General features: G+C 43.8%; 1 long non-coding RNA gene across 1 annotated transcript; it reads right to left on the bottom strand.

Moving 5' to 3' along the window:
• Positions 1-4,991: 4,991 nt before the first annotated feature.
• Positions 4,992-12,664, bottom strand: LOC310703467. The gene is made up of 3 exons (XR_014524157.1): positions 12,005-12,664; positions 10,596-10,844; positions 4,992-5,297 (listed from the first exon to the last, which is right to left on the bottom strand). It is a non-coding gene; the product is annotated as an uncharacterized lncRNA (long non-coding RNA).
• Positions 12,665-24,299: the final 11,635 nt, after the last annotated feature.

Here is a 24,299-nt window from a genome sequence, read left to right as displayed (position 1 = left end):
CAAACTGTCTCTGATTTTTTCGATTAGCTTTTATTAGAGGTTTTCTTGTGTTACAAAACAAACAAATAAACCGGGGAAAGTACATACAGCATCTCCATTTTTTATTTATACAGTCTTTTTCATATTTCATTTACATTTTGTATGAGACATTGTCGTTCTAGATATCATGTGGTGGTGGTGGGGAGAGAGAGATGGGAAGGGAAGGGAAGGTAAAGGTAAAGGACCCCTGGACGGTTAAGTCTGGTCAAAGGCGACTAAGGGGTTGTGGAACTCATCTCGCTTTCAGGCCGAGGGAGCCGGTGTTTGTCCACAGACAGCTTTCCAAGTCATGTGGCCAGCATGAATAAACCACTTCTGGTGCAACGGGACACTGTGACAGAAACCAGAGCATACAAGAACGCCATTTACCTTCCCTCCACAGCAGTACCTATTTGTCTACTTGCACTGGTGTGCTTTTGAACTGCTAGGTTGGCAGGAGGTGGGACAGAGCAGCGGGAGCTCACCCCATCACAGGGATTCGAATTGCTGACCTTCTGATCGGCAAGCGCAAGAAGCTCAGTGGTTTAGACCACAGCGCCACCCACATCCCATGATGGGAGGGTACCATTCTTTCACTATATTGCATAGCGTTTGTGTAGGGTATCGTGTCAGCATCACACAAGTAGGTCTTTTATTTGAATTTTTATTTAATGTTTATTGTCATTGTAAGAGGTGAAAGGTTCCAGAGCCTGGTTGATTGTGTTCAGTTCGTTGCAATGTGCTTTGTTTGTGTATGTGATTGGGGAGGATTGTGGGGCCAGGTTAGCCATAATGTTTCATATGCCATTGGGAGGGTAGGTCATTGTCTTGTTTTGTTGTCTATTTGATAAAGGGGAACCACACCGGGTGAAGGTGTCCTCTTTCACTTGTCCCTGTGATGGAGCTGGTTTGCTTAGTAAATGGAATGACCAGTCCAGATGATTTCAGTGGGACTTATGTACAATTACTTGTGCAGCTACTTTTTCTAAAACACCCAAGCAGTTCTAATCCTAAATTGTCTATTTATTTATTAAATGGCCTCAGCCCAGTATACCTGAAGGAGCGTCTCCAGCCCCATTGTTCAGCCCAGACACTCAGGTCCAGCTCTGAGGGCCTTCTGGCGGTTCCCTCACTGCGAGAAGTGAGGTTACAGGGAACCAGGCAGAGGGCCTTCTTGGTAGTGGCACCTGCCCTGTGGATGTCAAGGAGATAAAGAACTATACAACTTTTAGAAGACATCTGAAGGCAGCCTGTTTAGGGAAGTTTTTAATGTTTGATGTTTTATTGTGTTTTTAATATTCTGTTGGAAGCCGCCCAGAGTGGCTGGGGAAACCCAGCCAGATGGGCGAGGTATAAATATGTTGTTGTTGTTGTTGTTGTTGTTGTTGTTGTTGTTGTTGTTGTTACTACTACTACTACTACTACTACATTTATACCCCATATTTTTCTCCAAGTTGCTCAAGACAGTGCACATAACTCTCCTGATTTAATTCCCTGCAACAACCCAGCTCAGGCTGGGAGGCAGTGAGTGGCCCAAGGTCACCAGTGAACTTCATGGCTGGGTAGATATTTGAACCCTGATCTCCCAAGTCCCGGTCCACTATACCAAACTGTACCGAGATCTTCATTTTAATGCGCCCAGGAGTTAATTGTGAACAACCAGAATTGCTCGCGTAATCAGTTTTCAAAACTTAGTAATGAGAAGTTATCAAGGAAACGTGGAAAGCGTAAGGTAAAATAAATAATTTTGATGGGAAATAAATCACACACAAATGGTAGTAAATGCAAATCAAAGAGCCTCACAGTTTGTCTGCCTCAGTGGTTACCCTTATAAGGGCTTTATCTGAAGACACTTGTCTATTAAGTTTGTTATGTAGCTGGAACAGGAGGCTGGAAGCAAATTGCAGCTGGCGCTTAGAGAATGCTTTGCTGACATCTAGTGGAAGGATGTTTCCACCCATGCATATTCTGGAAGATGGAAAGAGAAAACAAACCTTAAAATGTTGTTGTTTTGTTTCCCGTTCATGTGTACTGTTTGAAATGCAGCCTTACTTCCTGATCTGGCATCTTAATAAATGTGTCACCCGAGTCCCTCTGTACATGAGGTTACTACTCATATAGTATTTTATATTTTGCTACACATACTCAAGGGACGCGGGTGGCGCTGTGGGTTAAACCACAGAGCCTAGGACTTGCCGATCAGAAGGTCCTGATCTGCAGTTCAAATCCCTGCAACAGGGTGAGCTCCTGTTGCTCAGTCCCTGCTCCTGCCAACCTAGCAGTTCGAAAGCACGTCAGAGTGCAAGTAGATAAATAGATAACGCTCTGGCGGGAAGGTAAACGGCGTTTCCGTGCGCTGCTCTGGTTCACCAGAAGCGGCTTAGTCATGCTGGCCACATATAACTTGTATTTTATCAGCCCTCAGTTCCCCTCACAGACCCTTCAAGTATCCCTATTTTCCAGGGACGTCCCCGATTTAGAGAAGCCATCCCGGTTTCTGATTTGATCCCGGAATGTCCCACTTTTCCTTAGGATGTCCCCATTTGCATTGGTGAAATGTTGTAGGGTATAGAGTTACCCAACTCCCTAGCTGTCTGAAGGCAATCCTGTATAGGGAAGGTTTTTTTAAAAAAAATGTTTAATGTTTTATTATGTTTTTATGTATGTTGGAAGCTGCCCAGAGTGCCAGGGCAACCCAATAAGATGTGTGGGGTATAAATTGTAAAATGATCATTATGGAATGGGACGTCCCTATTTTCATTGGAGAAACATTGGGGGGGATGCCCTCCCTCCAACTGAAATGTCACTCTGGTTATGACCAACTTGTTTCTGAATATTTGTGTGGGGAAGGGTCCCCAAATCTTAAGAAAGAAAGCTGTTTTCTTTCCTTTGACCAGCAAGCAAGAATACTGTTACATTCGATTTTGTGTTGGATAAGGTAAAGGTAAAGGGACCCCTGACCATTAGGTCCAGTCGTGACCGACTCTGGGGTTGCGGTGCTCATCTCGCTTTATTGGCCGAGGGAGCCGGCGTACAGCTTCTGGGTCATGTGGCCAGCATGACTAAGCCGCTTCTGGTGAACCAGAGCAGCGCATGGAAACGCCGTTTACCTTCCCGCCAGAGCGGTACCTATTTATCTACTTGCACTTTGATGTGCTTTCGAACTGCTAGGTTGGCAGGAGCAGGGACCAAGCAACAGGAGCTCACCCGTCGCGGGGATTTGAACCACCGACCTTCTGATCGGCAAGCCCTAGGCTCTGTGGTTTAACCCACAGCGCCACCCGCGTCCCAAACCGAGGTACCGCTGTACAACGAATTGAAAAGGATGTTCAAAATAACTTTTGTAAAAAAGCAAAACAAAACAGAAGCTTTTCTTTTGGGAATTATAGGGACAGAACTACCTAAATTGTATAGACATTTATTTATGAATGCTACTACAGCAGCAGCAAGAACGCTACTTGCCCAAAAGTGGAAAGAAGCAGAAGTCCCAGCAAAGGAAAAATGGATGCAAAAACTTATGAGCATCTTCTGAGGTCCTTTCTTATGTGCCCCTCTTCAAGAGTTAAGGAGGCTGGCAACACAAGATTTGCCATTAAATTGGCAGCCATGGTGTCTGAGAACATGGTTAATAAAGTACTTCGCCCCCACACTATTTTTTGTTGCTGTTGTTGTTCTTTGAGAGCATTAGCACAGAAAGCTGCCCCTCATCAAACCAGTACAGTTTGATCCACATCAGCTTCTGGCAGTGCCTACATCAGTTCCCTGAAGTTTTCAGACTAGATTCCTCAGGATTGCTAGGAAATAAATCAGTTTTGACTCCGCACTGGTTGCAATAAACTAATAGTGTAGACAAGGCTCAAGAGGCCCATATCAACAGCAGTGCACGGAAACACCGTTTACCTTCCTGCCGGAGCGGTACTTATTTGTCTACTTGCACTTTGATGTGCTTTCGAACTGCTAGGTTGGCAGGAGCAGGGACCGAGCAACAGGAGCTCACACCGTCGCAGGGATTCAAACCGCCGACCTTCTGATCGGCAAGTCCTAGGCTCTGTGGTTTAACCCACAGCGCCACCCGTGTCCCTTTTGGGTTGGGTATGCAGGAACTATTGTACAGGAACCATTAATATATTTATCTACTTACATTTAACATGGAAGATTTGCATTTTTTTTTAGCTAGTAGCTAATGTCAATGTAATCGAAAGAGCATACTTAGGGGTTTGAAAAACACACACACAGTCAAAATTACATTGATGATTCCCTATGTAATACGTTAAAAAAGAATTGTTTTGCAGCAATTGCAGCTATTACCATTTGGCAACTCTTGCTTCTTGCATGCAGTTATTTAAAAGCTGTGCCTGGAGTCAAAATAAATGACCTTTTGGCATAATAAAAGTGAGAAAACCCTTGTGGCAATGAGCATAGCACAACTATCAAACAATAAGGCATCTGAGTTATTTGTAGCACAGAGGTGGAAGTGAAAAGGCTACATTTATTTGCACAGCTCTTTTTAATTTAAAAAGCTCTATGTTGTGTCAATCATAAAATCAGATAGTGCCGCAGTAATTGTTACAAAGTCTGTAATTGAGAAACATCAGCTGAGATTAGGTCAAGACAAGCCGTGTTTGCAGACAAAAGTCTGACTCTTGTTTCAGTGACAAGTTAAATAACACTCCAGCCTGAGACAAATAAAAAACATAAGATTTCTTACCTGCGTTGGGAAAGGATTGTTGACAGTGAACAGCATTAGGGAACATTATAGGTGGCATTGTTCAAACAGCTGGAGAACTGTAAGGAAGCGGGTGATGGATAGATCAAGGCTATCGGAAGTGAAGATGGGGATTTGATAATGAATGATGGAAGCTAGCTCAGTGTTTGCAAAATAACAGAAACTCACTGTGAGAGCTGAGAGGCAGAAAGCTATGTGAGCGGTTGTCAAAGAAGGCAAGACACGTTGGAAAAGGAGCCAGGAGAAACAATATTTTTAAAGGCTGTATTATTAACTACTAGAGTACGGTATTCGAGAGGCCTTGCTTCAGCTATTGCATTACCTGGCACCCATCAAAGAATGTACAGGGTTCAAAACCGAAATACAGAATGGTATCCGAAATGTACACACTTTTATTATGGGCATCTCAGTCGTCAAAGCTGATACCATATTCAGCAGTCAGCTCTGCTCTGCTTGTTCTTTCTTATCTGGCTTTTGAACTTGAGACATAAAACAGTATCCTGGACTTATGTGCTTTCATTTTCATATTGTAAACTTCCAACCTGATGGAATCCTGAAGGAGTAAATTGGACAAAATATATTATTTAATCGCTCAACTAGGTAAGTTTTTTAATAAAACAAAAACAAGCAAACATTATTTCAGCCACTGGAAAAGAATACAGTGGTACCTCGGGTTAAGTACTCCATTCGTTCCGGAGGTCCGTTCTTAACCTGAAACTGTTCCTAACCTGAAGCACCACTTTAGCTAATGGGGCCTCCCGCTGCCACCGCATGATTTCTGTTCTCACCCTGAAGCAAAGTTCTTAACCCGAGGTACTATTTCTGGGTTAGTGGAATCTGTAACCTGAAGTGTATGCAACCTGAACCGTATGTAACCCGAGGTACCACTGTAAAGGTAAAAGGTAAAGGTAAAGGACCCCTGGATGGTTAAGTCCAGTCAAAGGCAACTATGGGGTTGCAGTGCTCATCTTGCTTTCAGGCCGAGGGAGCCAGTGTTTGTCCGTAGACAGTTTTTCCGTGTCATGTGGCCATCATGGCTAAACCACTTCTGGTGCAACAGAACACTGTGACAGAAACCAGAGCGCACAGAAACACCATTTACCTTCCCGCCGCAGCAGTACCTATTTATCTACTTGCACTGGCATGCTTTCGAACTGCTAAATTGGCAGAAGCTGGGATAGAGCAACAGGAGCTCACCCTGACACATGGATTCAAAACACTGACCTTCTCATCTGCAAGCCCAAGAGCAGGCATAGGCAAACTCAGCCCTCCAGATGTTTTGGAACTACAATTCTCACCATCCCTAGCTAACAGGACCAGTGGTCAGGGATGATGGGAGTTGTAGTCCCAAAACATCTGGAGGGCCGAGTTTTCCTATGCCTGCCCAAGAGGCTCAGTGGTTTAGATCACAGTGCCACCCGCATCCCTGGAAAAGAAAACTCAATGTCCCACAGCATGGCTAAAAATGCTGCAACTTATTTCTGGAATTAACTCTGATGCTCTTGTCAGACGTGACGTATAAAATCCCTGGGGCAGTTCAGTCAGTAGAGCATGAGACCCTTAATCTCAGGGTTGTGGGTTCAAGCCCCATGCTGGGTGAAAGATTGCTGAATTGTAGGGGCTTTGTCTAGATGACCCTTGTGGTCCTGATCTAAGAATAGTTATAATAGGTCTTCATATACCTGCCTGATGACTGAGATCTTGGGGGAGTGTCTGTTAGTGGTCCCCAGCAGTTCAAAGATGCTTGGTTTATAACTTCCAGAAGTCATGCACTCTGTATTGTGGTCACAATCCTGTTGAACTGAAATTAAACAGGCCCCCTCCCTGCTGAACTTCAAGTGTTTGGCAAAGACTTTCCTCCTTCAATAAACCTTTCTAGCTGGCTTCCTGGTTTGAGGATTAATTTTAATTGTTCTTATTCTTTGTAAAGTGGTACCTCGGATTAAGAACTTAATTCATTCTGGAGGTCCATTCTTAACCTGAAACTATTCTTAACATGAGGTACCACTTTAGCTAATGGGGCCTCCTGCTGCCGCTGCGCCACCCCGCGACTTCTGTTCTCATCCTGAAGCAAAGTTCTTAACCCGAGGTACTATTTCTGTGTTAGCGGAGTCTGTAACCTAAGCGTCTGTAACCTGGAGCGTCTGTAACCATTGTATAGGTTTTGGAAATGGCTGAATGCACAAAAAAGTGTACATTTCCTCCAAAACCAAACTTTTGATTCCTGAGTATGCTAAAGGTATACTGAAGCGCTGAGGAAGGCAGCAGTAAAAAAAATTAATCACAGGTTTTTATGGGCATTTCCTTTCTACATGTATGTACACACTGCTTAGAAATTCTGTATAACAAATGATTTATAAATACAATCAATCGATCAATCAATATGAAAAAACTTCCAGCTTTGAAGGATCTCAAATGACTAGATCCATTTGTTCTTGCTGATGCCTCTCGCCTCAAACTCCTTCCAAACACGTACAAGTCTCCATCTCTCTTTCAGTTAAAATCCTGCTTCATTTTCCATGAAGCCTTTGAGACTGTCTCTTAGTCCTCATGTCCAACTTAAAGAAAGAAAAACCTGTGGAATTTAAGGTACTGGTGAATGCCTGTCAATATACCTCACTTACTCTGTTCTTGTACTCTGTTTTAGTTATTTAAGCTCGTATCTAATTTATAGATGACTCAATCTGCGGAAAGCAATCTAATTTACATGGCACAAAAGAGCAATATTTACACACTATAAAAATAAAGATATCTCTCCTAAGTATATAAAACTATAAAAATAAGGACCAACCACAAAGTCTATGAATAGTAGTGAGGGGAAAACATGAATACTTGTGAGGTAATTCATTTATGAGAGAATTTCAGGAAATTTTTGATTAGTTTACTGTGTTCTTTCCGAGTTAAAAAGTTGTGTTCTTCACAAATAATACACACACACACACCCTCTTATTGGTGTGAATCCCAGGGGTGTTTTAAATAAAATGCTCCTAGTTGTAAAACAGATGGGGAAGCATTTTAGAAGGTGCCAGGTTTATTTATGGAAGCATGAAATTGAATTTAGTAGGTGAATTTTGCCAGTATGAAATGCAAACTCTCAAAACAGGAAGTGGATTTTTATTGCTTATTTATTTTATTCCTGGATCAGCTGCCGAGGACCGTAGAATCCTTCCTCTCAGGAATTATTTGCTTTCCAACTCTGAACCACAACATCTCGACCATCGGTTGCACATCACATCTGCTGCCAGAACTTCAACTACAAGCATATGCTTTGCTGTCTATCTTAACTGATCTTCTACAGATTTATATGAAGAAAAAAAATGCTTTGCATTTGAGATAGGTTTCTTGATTTAAAACAATGGGAACCGATCTGCCTGAGCCAAGGGAAAGAATGTTTCCTCCAACTTCCAGTTGCCGATAACAAATAGCATCTCGAACAGGGCAAAAATGTTGGCTCCAAAGACCTTACAGATACCAAAGATGGACTGAACTCTCAGTTCAGCTTTTTGCTTCTGCTACCACACATTCAAGCAGAACAGGTGTTGTTTGTTACAGGAAAAGGTGGAAGGCAGGAGAAAGGCAAGCAAGACTGCTTAACTCCACCCCACTCCTAGAAAAGCTGCAAGGCTGCTCTTAGAAATCAGAACGAGTTCAAGATGTAGGACTAGATCCAGGTTTTGGAAAAGGTTTTGCAATCCTGTGAAACACATACTTGGGAATAAGCCCCATTTGGAGTCAACTGACTTTCTTCTACATAAACTTGTAGGTGACTTGGTCAACAGGTGAAGCTTCCAGTGAGGAGGACCATAGCTGTCAAGTGTCCCTTATTTGAAGGGACAGTCCCTTATTCCAGCGCCATGTCCCGCTGCTGTCCCTTATTGATGGATGTCCCTTAAATGATGTCCCTTAAATTTCAAAGGAAGCAGCTCCTCTCCTTCCCTCCCTGGGCCAGGGAGGAGGGAGGCTCCAACTGTGTTGCTTGGCTGTGTTGCTCACCCAATAAGAAGTCTAAGAACGACTGGGGGGTGAAGCTTGCATGCCTTGTCTGTGGCTAGTTAATGCAAGCTGAGGGGGTTTTTAAATGCTGGACGCCATTTTGTTGAACGTGCTGCTGCAAACTTTGCAGTGCAAAGCCAGGCCAGGGAGCCATCTTAAGTTGAGGCTTCATAGGCCTTGTGGTGTATGTGATTCAGATTCTATTCAGTTGAACCTCTGGTTACAAAGTTGGTTGGACAGTGTTCTCGAAGCTACCAGCATGAGTTTGACCAGACTGCAGGAGGACAGGAAGACTGGAGTGCCTGGAACAGGTGAGGCTGCAGGTCCCTTATTTTGGCTGCTGGTCCCTTATTTTCAAATCTGTAAGTTGACAGCTATGAGGAGGACCCATCCCTTCTCCCTCCCTCTCCCATTAGGTTTTACCAGAATTTCATACGGATATTTCATGACTTGTGACGGTGCCAGCCCAAGATGTATTGCTACCTGATGACAAGATGGCACCCACCCCAGTCCATGTACAGATAGCTGGGCAGCTAAGACTTACTTCAACATTGGTGATAGGACAGCTTCCTCCACCACACCTCAGGGAAGTTTTCTTAGGGAGTGCAGAGAACATATAGCCTTGTTCTCCAACAGAGGGGCTCAGCCAGACTGCTGGAGGCAGTCACCTCTCTCTGGTCAACAATAGGACTGGCCCGGACCTGTGAAAAGCAATGACCATCGTAGGATTTTGCTTACATGATGCCTAGTGGTGCCTCTTCCAGAAACCAAAACATGCTCCTTCCAAGAAACGCTCGTTTACTTTCCTCTAGATTTACAGGGTAGCTAAATGTGTCTATGTATTATTTCTCTTTCGGCAATTCGCTTGCCATTTCTACACAATAAACGTCAGTTCTGCTTGGGGATGATTTCTGCTTGTTGTAGCAAAAGCAGAATTAGGAAAAACTGGGAACTTGTCTCCTTCTCCAAACTTGCATTTTTATTGATCGTTGTATTACAGTGGTACCTCAAGTTACATACGCTTCAGGTTACATACGCTTCAGGTTACATACGCTTCGGGTTACAGACTCCGCTGACCCAGAAATAGTGCTTCAGGTTAAGAACTTTGCTTCAGGATGAGAACAGAAATCGGGCTCCGGCGGTGTGGCAGCAGCAGGAGGCCCCATTAGCTAAAGTGGTGCTTCAGGTTAAGAACAGTTTCAGGTTAAGAATGGACCTCCGGAACGAATTAAGTACTTAACCTGAAGTACCACTGTACAGCTTTCCTCCAAGGATCCGACAGCACCACAGATGCCCTTCTGTTACCTCACAACAACCTTGTGAGATAGGATAGATGGCAATATCGCAACTGGCCCAAGGTCACCCATTGAGCTTCATGAGTGCATGGAGGTGGAAATCTGGAGCTCCCCAGTCCAATTCCAGTATTCTCACCACTTGGACCATGCTAGTTCTCTCAGTGGTTCTGCTGTGTATATAAAACTTCTGTCTGAGGTAGTGAAAGAGTCGGCTCGCCAAATCTCAAGCAGCCGCATAGAAAACTTCCTCATACCAAGTCAGAACACCAGTCCATTTAGCTCATTATTGTTTCCATGGACAGGCAGTGATTTTCCAGAGAGGAGCTCTTCTCAGTTCCACTAGGAGATGATAGGAATTAAACTGGGGAGGATTTTGTTTGCACAGCATTTACCCCTGAGCCACAACCCTTTGCTTGTGTCACAAGACAGAGTTATTGTACCAGATTACTCTTTCCTTTCTTGGTACCCACACCTGACATTTACCCACGATGATGAATCCCCTTGGGGTGGGAGGAGAGGGACAGAGCACAGCATTAATGCAGAGACAATTTGTCTTCGTTAACCTTGGTGGGATGAACTGGCCTATCATTCAGTTATGCTCTCAGCCTGGACAGCGTATTTGCAACTGATGACATGGTTATTAGATGAACCTTTGCTTTCCTGTTCCTGTTCCAGTTTCTTTCTTTCTTTCTCTTTCCAGCATTGCACCATCACAAGGATTTATTGCCTAGTTGTACCTTTACCAGTTTATATTTCACCTAAACTTGACTTCTCTGTTGGGGGTAGGAACTGGTGATGGGCAGTGGAAAGACCTGTAAAGAAACAAAACAAAACAAGAAGTAAAAGAAGATTTGTCAGCCATCAGAACTCAATCTTTTATGAACAGTTTATTTGATAGATTAGCGTACTATTGCCATCAAACCCCATTCAAACCATAGTTCAATGGTGGTGGGTTAATAGTTTTGTCCCTAGAAATACAAGGATGTGCTTCTAGGAGAGCTTAATGGAATTTGCTTTCAGTGGCCTGCAGCAAGGCTGTCAGATTCCAACTCCCCTGCTAGCGTGGCTAATGCTCAGGGATAATGGGATTTGTAGTCTAGCAGTGTCTGAAAAGCCATAAGTTCCTGACCCCTAGTCTCAAGTATGTCCCACGTTTCCCTCAATTATTGGGTTGGTTGTGTACAGAAAGACCCACCAGTACAAGCCACAACAGTGTATTTAACAGCCTTAGCATTACAATATGCCCCATCCTTACCCTTGCAGTACAACGAGAACTAGAATATTCACACAAAGCGCACAATTTTCGTGTTTGGGTTTATATAGATATTATTTTGTGCCACTTCGATATTTCTCACGATATAGAAGGATCAATATTAGGGACTGAAAAGGGACAAGGGTACCCATGAATACAGGGAAAATAGGTACAATCGCAGAGTATGATACTGATTTAAAGATTATGTAACTGTGCCGTTTGATAGAGGCAAGTGTTTGTGTAAGCTAATCATGACTGGCCTTATCATTAGACCAGTGTTTCCCAACACTGGGTCTTCAGCTGTTTTTGGACTACAACTCCCATCATCCCTAGCTAGCAAGACCAGTGTTCAGGGATGATGGGAATTGTAGTCCGAAAACAGCTGGAGACCCAAGGTTGGGAAACACTGCATTAGACAGAGTGAGCCAATTGCCTCAGGCGGCAGATCCTGAAGGATGGGGAGTGGACAGAGCTGCATGTGCCACGCCGGCTGCCGTTAGCCCTCTAAGCTAGCCTTCTGTTCAGGTGCTTCAGGGAATGCTAGGCCACAGCCTGAGTTGAAGTAATATTCAACTGCAAGTCTACTCACTTTTTCTACATGGAATGCAGAGTGGAGGAAAGCTCGGGCGCCATTTTGTCATTCACCTCAGACCACAAAATATATTGTTGGCCCAGCCTCTGTTTATGAAAGAGAGTGAAATGTATTTATTTAAATCTTACCAATGAAGTAATTGCCCGAGGAGCCATGATAGTGAGGAAGGAAGGCTTTATACCAGGATAACACAGGTGCTGTGTTTTAGCTCACTGAGGAGCAAATACTACCCAACTCATTGGTCTTGTCTGTCATGAAAGAAAAAATAATATAAGCCAGGCTTATAAACCTGAACAATTCATCTTTGGAAGATACAGTCTACAAAACTTAGGCAAAACAAAAAACAAAAAAACCCCACCTTTGGGAGGAATCATATTCATCTTGCAGTAACAAGCATAATGTCTGACACCTCAGGATCAATTAAAAAACATGCCGGGGTCATGTTTCTTTGCAGAATGAGAGCTTAGGCTTGATAAAACACAAAACATCTTGCAAATCTGGTATTTTGCTCCAACGTTGAAGTAAGATACCCTTTTAGTTCCAGGCAAAAATATTATTCAGCAGCAAGTACTCATGGTCTTGAAGAGCTCTGTGCATTTAAAGAAAATCCTTTCAACTGGTTTCTGAAGCTTTATGTTTCTTTTCCCTTTGACCTTACTACAACAATGCAGAACAATGAAGTCAACTGTATAGAACACACACCCAGAGACAGTTAATTTCCCTGGTATAAAGAAGTTTAAGAGCTGGAATAAAAAGAGTATAAGTTCACTGTATAAACATACACAAATTTATTGGTTGATAACATGATAGATAGATAAGACAATGATAATTTTATAACATGCAGAGAATAATATGTGCAGAGAAATCAGAGAGAGGAGCTGAGGGAAGTCCCTGATGGGGGCAGGGAGGGAGGGATGGGGAGAGAAGGGGAAAAATAATGTATGTGACTATATGGTTTGTTAAGTTGTTAGGTTGAAATTGCTTAATTTTTTTGTAAAGAGTTTAAATTCAAATTTAGTGGATTAGAAAGTGGGCAACTAAAAAAATTAAATGTAAGCATAAATGCATAATATTTCATAATATATGTTGCAAAAGTTTGCATTTATTGGTGTAGAGGGGGCAGGATATATCTTTTATTGCAGAGCAGGAGTTGCCACCAACCATGAACAGCATCTGCCCAACAAACTGAGCAGAGCCACAAGTCACCTGGTGTCTTTTCCACAAGGGTGAGATCTGGTCCACTCCCTAAACTGTGCCCCATAGCAAGTTGAACATGTTGCAGATATTAAATATTGCACAGTTTGAAGTGACTGGAAGCATAAGAAGTGACTCCTTTGGAAATGAATCATTGTCCAAGCCCATGGAAATAATATTCAAATGTTTACTAGTGGAACTTTCTTCAAAACAGAATTAAAACATTAAAAATATCCATACACTAGCTTGTGCTGTCCAGCACAGGCTCAGCATCTTACAAAATATGTAATAATCCAAAGAGACCTGTAAGCAAAAGTCTCTCTCTCTCTCTCTCTTTCTCTCTCTCTCTCTCACCTGTTTTCCAGCCTCCAGGCTGTTTGTTCTCCCTTTATTGTTGTTGTTGTTTAGTCGTTTAGTCGTGTCTGACTCTTCGTGACCCCATGGACCAGAGCATGCCAGGCACTCCTGTCTTCCACTGCCTCCCGCAGTTTGGTCAAACTCATGCTGGTAGCTTCGAGAACACTGCCCAACCATCTCATCCTCTGTCATCCCCTTCTCCTTGTGCCCTCCATCTTTCGCAACATCAAGGTCTTTTGCAGGGAGTCTTCTCTTCTCATGAGGTGGCCAAAGTATTGGAGCCTTCAGGATCTGTCCTTCCAGTGAGCACTCAGGGCTGATTTCCTTAAGAATGAATCGGTTTGATCTTCTTGCAGTCCATGGGACTCTCAAGAGTCTCCTCCAGCACCATAATTCAAAAGCATCAATTCTTTGGCGATCAGCCTTCTTTATGGTCCAGCTCTCACTTCCATACATCACTACTGGGAAAACCATAGCTTTAGGAGGCCAAGTCTCAAAGACAACTTTCAAAATGGAGATTGCAAACCAATACCTCTCATATGTTCTATATCTACAACCCTCACAGGTTAGCTACCACAGAACAATAATCAGTTAGTTGGTCATTAACTCAACAAGGTGCTCAGAGTCCTTTAGAAAAACTTTTGTGAAAAATCCTTAGCGTTCGCAAGACACATTTAGCCATTTTCCATTTTAGACCCATATCAATACATAGACATTTTTCATTTCTACGTGAGTTAAACAATTATACTTAACAGAACATGGGCAGAATCTCCCTTGAGACCTCTGCATATTTAGGAGGAGCTGAGATGCACATGCAGTTTTGGGGAGGAACTTGCATGCATCCCTCTTCCCCTTTATGCCCAGACACACTCCTTGAAATGCCTGAGGGGGTCTTCTGCCATCCAGTTCTCAGCACATTTCCCAAGCTCTTAATATAGAAGTGTCATTAATCAAAAAGTCTCATTTAGATGGAGCCTACTACGATAACTCACCGAACAAACCACACAACTATGTTGAATAATAGCAACACATCACCAAGTATGGACTACAGATATAACCCCTGTCCAGCAAGAGGAAAGCACAAGGGGTCCTTTGGTTAAAATACATTTCCTAAGTTTGTAAATAAGCACGCATTTAGCAACTCTTTTATCTCTCCTTACACTCATCGGACTGAATCGGACACTAGCCATGCCCGTGATTTATGCTTCTCAGCTTTAAATACCAAAAATGATGTTATTTATAGACCCGTGCAATGTAACCTTTGGTGGTTTCGGCTGCCCAAACGAATGGAGTAAGCCTCTTTTTTCAGGGAGGGGTATGTGATGGATGAAGCCAAAATGCAACAGGACGGCCCTGGTTGCCTTGGGAGGTGGTGGAGGGAGAAGGGAAGGGGCAAGAGGAGGAGACCGTGGTGGGAGAGAAGGGGAGAAGAGACGTAACAACTGAGGGGGAGGCAGAGAAGAAGGGTAGGCGTAATGGTGTAGCTTCAGATAGATTGTGCAGCCACTAGATAACAGTCATGCATTTCTTTTTTAGAAATATATTTTTATTAAGTTTTCCATAACAAGTTTCAGTTTATTTATTTATTTTCAAAACAAATACACAAACAAACATAAATCCTGGCCTTATTTACATCAATCTTAGTAACATTGTTAAGTGACTTCCCCGTATCCCCCTGGTTGAATTTCAGTGTATATCATTTTAAGTTTTCCAAAACCAATGTTCTTATAAAATTAACTTAATCACTTAACATCTTTCTTTCTTTCAAATTTGGCATTAAACATATTAATTAATCACAGTACATATTTAAATCCTAAGCCTATCTGATATTTGCAAGCTTTTCCAATTAAGTTAACTTAACATATTTAACTAAATAGTCTTTAAATTTTGTCCATTCCTCCTGGTAATCCTCCTCCTCCTGGTAGCAGACTCTTCCAGTCAGGTCGGCTAGCTCCGAAAAGTCCATCATCTTCATCTGCCAGTCTTCCACTGTTGGTATTTCTTGTGTTTTCCAATTCTTCGTTAACAAAATTCTTGCTGCAGTTGTGGCATACAAAAATAATTTAACATCTTTTGGGGGCAATTCCAAACCTGTTATTCAAAGAAGAAAGGCCTCTGGTTTCTTAATAAATGTATATTTGAACATTTTTTTCAATTCATTATAAATCTTCTCCCAGAAGTCTTTCACCTTGGAGCAGATCCACCACATATGAGAGAAGGTACCCTCTCTTTCTTTACATTTCCAACAAGTTTCAGTTTAAACATATCAATCACCTTTAGATTTAGGATTCTCAGAATCCCTTGACTTCCCCCTGCCCTTCTCTGGTTTCCATTGTCCATCCCTTTATTCAACTTATCCTTTTCCCCAATTCGTTATATCTATTATTAACTTTTCCATTATATTTTGTCTTTTATAAGTATTACTATAATCCTGCCAAAGTTTTTAACTGTTTATAATGTTCTTTTAAATAGACTACAATAGACTTTCCATTCTTTCCTAAACTTCTTCTCGTCCTGGTCTCTGATTCTCCCGGTCAATTTCACCATTTCGGCAAAGTCCATCATCTCCATGTATTTCTTTCGTTCCGTTTCAGCTTTTGCTGAAATTTCCATCATTTCCCTTTCTTTCCTCCTGCAAAATTTTGTGATTTTTTTTTAAAGGGAACGTGGAGTATCGATTTTGCTTTGCTAAAAGAACTACTTGTGGAGCCAAACCACTTATAATGGGCCTTGGGGACTCAATGCTAGTCTGAGTCCCCAGTATCTACATAAGCTAATGTCCTGTTGAAAAAGTGTTTGCATTTTCACTGTCCATAAGTTACTTAACTTCTGCTAACACTGGCCTGCTCCAACTTATGCACGGCTATTATTGTACATTTCCAACTGCACCTGGCTGCCCAAGGGACTGCCACGCTGCGGATTTTGTTCAGAACAGGCTTTGAATGGATTTGAAAACAAAGGGCAGTGACTGTGTGTGTTTGTGTGAGTGTGTCAGTTTGGAAACACAAAAGATATATCTTCTGGACTGTGTTGGCAGACCCGGCAAAAGGGGACATGGATTCAGTCATTTCTCATTTGTGGCAAACACAGCTTCAGTGTATCGTTCAAGATCGACATGACCTAGCCAACAAAAGTCCAAGGAAAAGCATTGCCTTGTGAGAGGCAGGCAAACAGATCCATCAGCCTAGCTCCATCCCTAAGTAGAGGTATGTGACCGATTAATTGGCTGATGATTTGATGGCTGCTCCATACTACATAGCTCAAAGCAATGTAGGCTTTTCCTGACGAAGAAGCTCATGGCTTGTTCTGCAGCTGGGTGGCACTCAGAGTGGCAAAGACTTGCCCTCAAGGGAAAAGCATGTGCTTGAACCTCTGGCTTGAAACCTCAGGTGTTTGCTCTGAGCTGAAAGTAAGGCAATGTCAGGCTTCAGGGAATCCTATCCCTCCCACAATGGGATGCCAAGAAGCAGATAAACAAGAAGAGTTCTTACCAAGTAAGGTAAAGGGGCCCCTGACCATTAAGTCCAGTCATGACCCACTCTGGGGTTGCGGAGCTCATCTCGCTTTATTGGCCAAGGGAGCCGGCGTACAGCTTCCGGGTCATGTGGCCAGCATGACTAAGCGTTTCTGGTGAACCAGAGCAGCACACGGAAACACTGTTTACCTTCCCGCCGGAGCGGTACCTATTTATCTACTAGCATAGCAGTGCTTTCGAACTGCTAGGTTGGCAGGAGAAGGACCGAGTAATGGGAGCTCACCCCGTTGCGGGGATTTTAACCGCCAACCTTCTGATCGGCAAGTTCTAGGCTCTGTGGTTTAACCCACAGCGCCACCCGCGTTCCTTCTTACCAAGTAGTTTATTCAATATTTATACAATACAATATTCATATTCATACAATATTCATACGAAAGAATGTGGTCTCCTTTAGATAATGGCATTGCTCCAAGTCCCACCTCCTCAGCCCCTCCTATTATACATCACCCCTGCACCAGCTAATCTGTGCTTTCTGCCTCTGAGCTTTCTGTTCTACTACTCTCAAGGCACGCCTGGTCCGGGGAGGGGGGGTCAGGAATGCTTTCTAGAAACACCGAGTCTGTCAGCTCTCTCTCCCCTTCTGCTTTTTCTTCCTGCTACTCTCCCAATATTCCCCAGCTTCTCCCCTCTGCAGCCTCTGAACTATGACCTTCTGCAAGTCACCATTCTAAATCTATACTGTTCTCCTCTTCTCGGGAAGGTGCAGGAAGGGGGACGGCGGCGGTCCCCACTATTCCTCTACAGTCCAGCCCCTGACAGGCAATGGTGCACACATCCATGTACAGAGGCAGGGTGGTGTGATATTCAGACATGCCTCTTAAGAACAGCTCTTGACTATAACAGCAGATCTCAATCCTGTTTGGGTAGATGTGGTTTTCTCCTTGGATAGACCAGTTAGCTCTGGTCAGGAAGTGGTAGCCAATGTGGGCACCATGGTCTCCCCCTAGTGCCCATGAACTCTCTGAGCCCCCTACCTGCCCCTGCCCTTTGAGTCATGAGATGGCAAGGTTGGTCATCTTTGCCTCCTTTGAAAAGCACATAGAGATGAAGGAGGAAGTTGGAAGGGTGATTCTCTGGCTTTTACCCTCCAACAGTTCTCCAATGAAAATAGGGACATCCTATTCTTCTTCTAGTATTATTCTTGTTGTTAAATTTATACCCTGCCCCCCCGACTGGGTTGCCTCAGCCAATCAGGGCAGCTCCCAACACATATAAAAACACAATAAAACATTAAATATTTTGTTTTTTAAAAACTTCCCTATACAGGGCTGGCTTCAGATGTCTTCTAAAGGTTGTATAGTTACATATCTCCTTTCCTCGGGGGTTGCATAACTCGATACCCTCCAACATTTCTCCGATGAAAAGATGGATGTCTTAAGGAAAAGCTGGACATTCCAGGATCAAATCAGAAACTGGGACAGCTTCTGTAGATCTGGGACTGTCCCTGGGAAATGGGGGCACTTGGTGGGTCTGTTACCTGGCCTTTGATACCAGAGAGTTGTATTTTCAAGACTTGCCCTGTTGACACCCAATGCCCTTTTGTGTTGGGGGGGAGGGTTATTGGGCTGTTTTTGTTTTTATTATGTACTTTGTATTTTGATATTGTGATCTTATCCTGTGAACTGCCCTGAAACCTGTGGGTATACAAATTTAATTAATAACAACAGTAATAATAATGTTCCCCTCTTAAAGAGGTTATATTTCGGGTGTCACTGGCTATACACTGAAAGGTCGTCAGTGAACTACCCAGTGTGCGGGGATATGGGCTTGGCTGCCTGCTACACTTACGTCTCACAGAGCACCCCCATATCCCATTTACCCTGATTAGCCCCAGTCCCCCCAGTTGGGGGGCTGGGAGGGAATACACGCCCAAGGCCTAAGCCAAGGTCTTCCAACATTTGGAAGTTTAATAAAGTTGTGGCCCAATTTTAATTCCATATAATGTTGCCAGAGTCTTTATTCCTTCTTTATGATCTCTGGGGGCTAGGGCTGTCGCCGCCTGGTCACACAATAACAACAATAATTATAATTTGGATGGCTATAACTTGCCCTGGGACCTGCTAGTGAAGAAGGGTAATAAAATGAATTACGCAAGGGGTGATTTCTGGTTTTCCACCATTTAGCAATATAGGACCAAAGAGGCAGAGAGGTAGATTAGATAGCTAATGCTCAGTAGGTGCAGGAACAACAGAAGCTTGACTATAAAGGAATAAATTTCATCTTATATATTTGTAAAAAGCTGAACGTGGATTAAAATCCATATAAGGAAACTTAGTAGTGTCAGTTGAGAGTACTGTCAGTTGAGTGCTGGTGGTTGCTAGGTTGCGGAGGTCCTTGTGACACGCCCTTCATTGTGACACCTCCCTCTGCTGGCTCCTTGGTCACTAGGGCTCTAGAGGCATAGCCATCTCCTTTGGTTTGATCATTCAGAGAGTGAGAGAGAAGTGGATGGAGATGTAAGTAGACTTTCTCATCAGCATCTGCATTCTGTGCTGATTATGCTCCATGACAGTTTTAGGGAACATTTAAAATAGGGAGGTCCTAAGGAAAAGCAGGACATTCTGGGATGAAATCAGAAACTGGGACAGCTTCTGTAAATCTGGGACTGTCCCTAGGAAATAGGGACACATAGAGGGCCTGCTTTTGTACAGATCCCTTTGGGTGAAAGAGGGATGTATGCATGTGTATACGCTTTCTCTCAGGCAGGGGGGAGCTGATCCAGGGAGGGAGAGAGAAGTCACAAGATGGAGTGATACCCTCCAAACTCAAAGATCCATATGTGCCCAAAGAGCTCAAGTGTAGGCGATCCCTGTAGTGTTTTTGTGTAGACCAACTTGCTAGATCTTCTGTATATGTGCCTGCTGTTCCTGAATAAATAAGGTACTCAGACTTACCCTTACACCTGCTGCCTCTTGGCTTTAGGGCAGGCAGGTTGCAGGATCGTCTTGAAACAGTGACTATCTTCCTCCAAGCCCTCACAGCTGGAGAAGGAGACTCTACACTGATAGTGTAAGACAAGGGTCAGCAAACTTTTTCAGCAGGGGGCCAGTCCACTGTCCCTCAGACCTTGTGGGGGGCCGGACTATATTTTGAAAAAAAATAATGAACAAATTCCTATGCCCCACATTTTGAAATAAAAGCACACATTCTACTCATGTAAAAACACCAGGCAGGCCCCACAAATAACCCAGAGATACATTTTAAATAAAAGGGCATATTCTACTCATGTAAAAACACGCTGATTCCCAGACTGTCCACGGGCCGGATTTAGAAGGCTATTGAGCTGGAACTGGCCCCCAGGCCTTAGTTTGCCTACCCATGGTGTAAGACATTCACTGACTCCAGTTGGTCTGACAAGGTGAAATAGCAAAACAGTTAAATTGGGAAACCCCAAATGCATGGCACATCCCTTTGAAGAAAGGAGAAGAAATGGTGGGTTGGGGAAAAGTGATGCTCAATTCTTCTGGTCCATCCTTCACATGAGGGGCACACAGTTCCCCTGAAGGATGCATGAAGGATACCTTCCAGAAGCCACATTCTGAAGCTATTTTCGATCCCTGTGGGGCAAACCCTACATATCTAGAATGGCTGAGAAATGCTCCTATTATTGGGGATGAACAGAACCACCCAGCCTCTCATTTTCTGAAGCTCAGAAACACACCTTATGTTATTTACACTGTGGTGTGTGTGTGTGTGTGTGTGTGTGTGTGTTAAGTACTTAAACTGGTCACTTTTGTTTTGAAGGGGATAAAACAGCTGCAGGGCTCTGACCCAGAACATACTATTTATCTGGATTGGGAACTCATGCCAGTTCCTGTCCGAGAATTGATCTAATTCCTGGGGACTATTGGTTGATTACTGCAGCTAGGGGTGGTTTTTTGGCAGGGGGGAATAGCAGCCCAGGAATTACTGCAGACTCCAGATTTGGATCTGGAGGAGCACATTCAAGATCAGCCCTGTGGCTGGTTTTCCTTTGGAGTATGTGCCTGGTTTAAGCATACGTTTTGAAAAGTGTGAACAACATAACATGTAGTTTGGCCTTAACTATGCACAATTTTCAGGTAATATGATATATTTATTAAATCGTGTCCATTGTCTTTCTCCATCAAAGAGCTCAAGGAGAAGTGGGGACAATCACCACCACTTCATCATCTGGGCCAATCACTCTCAAACCTACAAAGAAAAGCAATTAAAATTCTACCTAACTATCAAGTCAAGTCATTGTTTTACGAACAGATCATCACCTGTCCCCTAATAGTCTTTGAAGACCTGGCAAAACAATGCCTGAACATGCAAATATATATAAAAAAATCCCTGTTACAAAATTAGGCAGATAAATGAATCCCCTTCAATGGAGTTATCAATGTCTTTCTTTTGCATTCCTTCTCAATAAAGGGGTGGAAAGGGTCTTTTTTCTGCCCAGAAACCACAACGAATTTCCCTCTACAAAAAAACAAACCAGCAAATTTGACCAAATGGACTCTGCATCTGATACATAACCATTTAAAATAGCTGTGGTTTCTTTGAACTTTGGCAACAGTGGCCAGTTCTAAATGAAAGGAGCACTATTACAGTGAATATATCACTGACATGGAGCAAGAATGTGCTTTTTTTAAGAAAAGGGGGGTGGGAATGATCTTAACTGCCAACTGATGTAGCTATTAAGAAATAATTCAGATTCATGGCCAAGCTAACTAATGGGGGGGGGGGGTGCTAGGTAGAGTTCCATAAAGTTCCAGGATGCTGGAGTGATGCATGATCCAAAACAGACCGACAAGACCGGGGGTCATGTTTACATCGCCACAGTTATGTGCTGCAGTGGTCTACATGCTGATTACATGTCCATCACACGGTGCCTTTGGAAGCCGTCCAAACAGCTGCCACTCCTGCCAAAGCAAATAGCAGCATTCCGAAAACGCGCAGCCTTATATGTCTGAGCGAATCTGTGGGAATGAGGTGGCTCCGACTACCTGCCTTCCAGTGTGCGGCAAAAGATAAAATAAAAATAGCACCGTGTAATGCAAAGAGGTCGACCGCTGTTTCCATGACTTGAGCAAAGGATGGAATTGTTTTGGATGTTTGTGGTAGCGCACAGAGTTCCTCTCTGGGGGGGAACGGGGACATCTGCAAGTGTGTATCACGCCACACATGTTGTCAGAGGGGTGGTGTACAATTACACGAACCAGAAAACACAGGGCAGACTTTGAGGGCAAAGGGCCCATGGTGGGCTTCCTAAACAAAGAAGGCAAGCAGTAGCGACTGTGCCAGGTAACTGAGGGATGCCATTTTAATTTCTCACAATACCCCTACAGGTAAAGGGACCCCTGACCATTAGGTCCAGTCGTGGCTGACTCTGAGGTTGCAGCGCTCATCTCACTTTACTGGCCGAGGGAGCTGGCGTACAGCTTCCTGGTCAAGTGGTCAGCATGACTAAGCCACTTCTGGCGAACCAGAGCAGCGCACGGAAACGCCGTTTACCCTCCCGCCAGAGCGGTACCTATTCATCTACTTGCACTTTGATGTGCTTTCGAACTGCTAGGTTGGCAGGAGCAGGGACCGAGCAATGGGAGCTCACCCTGTTGCAGGGATTTGAACCTCCGACTTTCTGATTGGCAAGTCCCAGGCTCTGTGGTTTAACCCACAGCGCCACCCACGTTCCATACAATACCTCTAGAGTGATGCTATCTCAAAGGCAAGTAGGTCGGTTCGCCCCCTTCTCAGGCGGGTGGCTTTGTGGGCAGGCCCCAGGCCTCCTCTGTTAACTGGCCTATTGCAGGCCAGATAATCCTCCTGCCGTCAAACTGGCCAATGGTGGCAGGAATTAGGGGGCGTTTCCCTGGGTGCGCGAGACTAAGAGCCTTTCACCTTCTCTCTCGCCGCACTGGTTCTCCCACCCACCCTTCCTCAGTTTAGGTTTTTTTGTGCTGATGGTACGACCTTTCTGTGGACAATGTCAGTCACCGTATTTTCGGGGCCAGGCCGGAATTTTTCACATCTGGCAAAATGGCACCGCCATTTGGGTTTTCGCCTACCTCACAGCAATCGTCACAACTTTGTAAGGTGGATAGACATTCAACAAGTCTAGTCTTGGTTGGTGCAGGGGCTCTAAGATGCAGCTTCCGAGCTGCCTCCATCTTCCCTGACCTCAGCAACTAATCTGTGAAGGGAGGCTTCATGCTGCCTATCAGAGTAAGGTTGCCATACATCCCTGTTTCCCAGGGACAGTCCCCGTATTTACAAATCAGTCCCCACACAAAATTCATTGAAGTTGAAAAGTGTCCCCGGATTCATTGAAAAAAATCTGGTAACCTTACTGTAGATCTCACTTGGACTACTGCAATGTGCTCTAAGTGGGGCTACCTTTGAAGGTGACCCAGAAACTACAACTAATCCAGAATGCAGCAGCTAGACTGGTGACTGGGAACGGCCGCTGAGACCAAATAACACTGGTCTTGAAAGACCTACACTGCCTCGCAGTACGTTTCCGAGCACAATGCAAAGCGTTGGTGCTGACCTTTAAAGCCCTAAACGGCCTCAGTCCAGTATACCTGAAGGAGCGTCTCCACCTCCATCGTTCTGCCCGGACACTGAGGTCCAGCACCGAGGCCCTTCTGGTAGTTCCCTCGCTGCGAGAAGCCAAGATACAGGGAACCAGGCAGAGGGCCTTCTCGGTAGTGGCACCCACCCTGTGGAACACCCTCCCACCATGTCAGAGAAAAATAACTACCAAACTTTTAGAAGACATCTGAAGGCAGCCCTGTTTAGGGAAGCTTTTAATGTTTAATAGGTTATTGTATTTTAGTGTTTTGTTGGAAGCCGCCCAGAGTGGCTGGGGAAACCCAGCCAGATGGGCGGGGTATAAATAATAAATTATGATGATGGTACATTTGTTACCCAATAAAATCTTTCAATAAGAAGTTTTTTTTTTTAAAAAAACCTATAGTTCTCTCTTAGCATTTAGCATCATGCAAGGTGTTTCATGCTGCTTGCACACCAACCATACCAAAAGGAGGGGTGGGAAAGGAGATGTAAGTCCTAAATTTCAGGGATAGATATGGTGTGTGGAGCATAAATTCAATTCAGTATGCATTTAAAGCCAAACCGATCAAATTCACAGCTTTTGAAACAACTGAAAACTGAGACACAGCCACCCTTCAAATGTTGCAATGATGTGAATTTTGCGATGCCACTCTCCAGCCAAACAATGCTTACCAAAATGTATATATTAGGTGAAACCGTGCATGAAAAGGAATGTATTAGCAAATATAGCATAGAAAAATGCATTCTATTAGGGGGAATTGCTTGCAAAAATGTGTACATTCGTCAAAATATGTAGA

This window comes from Podarcis liolepis (assembly GCF_965112155.1).
Source record: "Podarcis liolepis genome assembly, chromosome: 3".
Taxonomy (NCBI): Eukaryota; Metazoa; Chordata; class Lepidosauria; order Squamata; family Lacertidae; genus Podarcis; species Podarcis liolepis.
This window is presented reverse-complemented; position numbering and strand designations above follow the sequence as displayed.